This window comes from Corylus avellana, chromosome ca4, assembly GCF_901000735.1.
Source record: "Corylus avellana chromosome ca4, CavTom2PMs-1.0".
In the NCBI taxonomy this organism is placed as follows: domain Eukaryota; kingdom Viridiplantae; phylum Streptophyta; class Magnoliopsida; order Fagales; family Betulaceae; genus Corylus; species Corylus avellana.
The window spans coordinates 6,097,437-6,100,301 of record NC_081544.1 but is presented as its reverse complement, the minus strand read 5'-3'; positions in this window follow the sequence as shown (position 1 = coordinate 6,100,301).

Sequence of the window (2,865 nt, the reverse complement as noted above, 5' to 3'; positions counted from 1 at the left end):
CATTTAGGAACACAGCAAATAAAGTTAATTTGAATCATTACAAAAAGATACTGAATCTCACACTGGGAGTAGTTCTATTAATGTATTTGCGAAAATGACATCTAAATTTTGGCATCTGATGAGACATGGGGCTTAGATAATTGTGCTGGGTTTTTTTTTTTTTTTTTTTTTTTGGCTAATTGTACTATCATGGAGGCACAATTCTGGATGGACAGCTAGGGAAGAGACATTCTTTTGCATGAAGAATCAATCTAGTTAAACAAGGCTTGATTTGGAGGATTGGAGATGGTTCTAATGTAAAAATATGGGGTGATAGATAGCTACCAGCACCAATCATTTTTACTGTTTAGTCACCACTTTTAGCGGTGGATCATGTGATGGCTAGAGCTCATTGACCAAGATACAAAGAGGTGGAACAAAGGTGGTGTTTGTTAAACAACAGCAAACACCATCATTTCGGCCACTAAACACTATTCATCTCATTTTTTCAAAAAAATCAACATTCTCACTTTTTATATCAAATTATTCACTTTTTATATCACATCATTTACTTTTTACTACTATTCAAATAAAAAAATCACTACAAAATAAACTATATTTATGGATGTTTAAAAAAAAAAAAAAAACGATTTTTCAAGGATCAGAATTCTTATAGCTGGTGTTGGTGGAGGATATGTTCAAAAATATGTGATCCGAATTGTTTGTTTGTGGGGATCACAAGGAAGATATGGTTCAGAAGAAATGCAATGGTTTATAGTGGGGAGTCGTTTCTTCGTCCAAATAGTCTTTGGGGGGGAGGGGGGGATTGATGGGAATCATTAGAGGAGTACAAGAAAACAAGTTTGAAAGGCATTGTTCCATCCAATGAGACCAGGGGTGGGATATTCAAACATCGCGAAAAGGTCACCCAGTAAACACTAACAAGGTAAATTGGAATGCAACAGTCGATACAGTCAATGGGCTTAGGAATTGTGGTGCGAGATCATGAGGAGCACTTGATTCCAACCAGGAGCTTGACTATATTGTGTAATTTAGAACCGGTTGCAAATGAAGCTTTGGCAGCTTTCCATGGAACTACTTTTAGCAAAGAGTTAGGACTACCAAATATTATTTTGGAAGGTGATGCGCTCCAAACGGTAAATGCGGTGAACTCAAAGATTCGGTAACTACTGGGGACACTCTCATAGGGTTATAACTAAAAAAAAAAATTAGTGGAATTAAGACACTCGCAAGGTACTCCAGCCAGAATGCGTTGTGCCCAAAGAACATCGACTGAGCGTATTTGGTTTAGATGTAAAGTAGGTTCAAGATTTAACAATTTGAGAATCTGAAATTTAAAAGAAATTTGTCCTTTAGAAGCATTTGAAATTCAATTCTCAAGTAATTTTGGAATTACATGGGAATTTTTAAGAGAAAATTTGCCTAATCCGATTGCATGTAATAACTAAGAGATTAGCCTTGTTCTTGATTTTCGTTTGAAATTGGTTTAAACATGGAATTGAAAATAGGTTAGGTTCATAATGCATGCATAATAAAAATGTTAATGAATTTAAACCCAACACTAATTAGTCATTCCCTTTTTTTGAAATTGATTTGATTAATTTTTTTCAAGATAAAAAATAGAAAAATTAATTAAGGAATTACTGCAGCTAGCTAGGGTTTCTAAGTGAGGGTTTTATTTTAAAACTCGATTAATGAAAAAATAAATAAATAAATAAACAAAATAAAAAGAAAAAGAAGAAGGAAAAAAAAGAAAAGAAAATTAAACCTAGGAAAAATTGGCTTCATGGAGTTTCAAAACTTTTCCCCAAGTGCCTAAGCACCATAAACTGCCATTAATGAACCACAGATCTCATTAAAATATTTACAGCTTGAAAAGAAGTTTTCAACTATGTGCTGGGAGACTATATATATATATATATGTGTGTGTGTTAATTAATTTATTTGTACGTACGTTTACGTGTTTTGACACACAAAAGAAGCTTCAATTTGGTGCTATAACATGCAACCATGGGTGTAAAGGCACAGTTGGACCCATCATTTTGGATTCTATATATCAAAGGGGTCTTAGTTGTAATATATACATCATGTGGACCCATATATCTCGTAGTTCATGAGCTTAGACAAAGTGCATTTTGTATGGTATTTTCTTGAATGACAGAATATATTTTGAAAAAAAAAAAAGGTTTATAAGAGACTATATATATATATATATATATATATATATGTATTCTCTAATAACTTGGTTTCGAAGAGAAAACTAATTAAGATTATAAAATAAAACGTATCTCAAGCTAGTTTAGTGAATTTTTAATTTAATATCCATCTCTATTCACTTAATCAAACGAACAGTTCAGGAATTGCTGTTTTAACGTACGTATAAATTAATACAAATGATAAGAATCTAATTATTTAATAAACTTGCTCTTGTGATCTATCTTTCTAGGTGGTCTTTTTTTTTTAATATAATTAAACACCTATTTTCATTTTCTTTAAATAAAACCTATGCATCTAAATTAATAAAACCTAGCCTATGCTAGGGTAATTTAGGTTGAGAACAAATCAAATCGACCATAATTTAATAATTGAACTCAAATTTATCTCCTTCAATTAAACAAGCCCAAGCTGAATTAAGAACAAATATATTATTTAAGCATGCCACTTGAACTTTTTATTGAAATTATGGCCTTACTTTTTTCTTTTCCTTTTTCTTTTCTTTTTTTCTTAATTGAAATTATGGGCTTACTAGGGAGGTTAGAAAGCGAAATAAAATAAAGGCAGTAGATGTTCAATTCGTCCCCGAGCGATTGGTTCCTTTCATGAGACCCACCAAGTGGGGGTTGGGAGTTGGGAGTTGGGATGCAC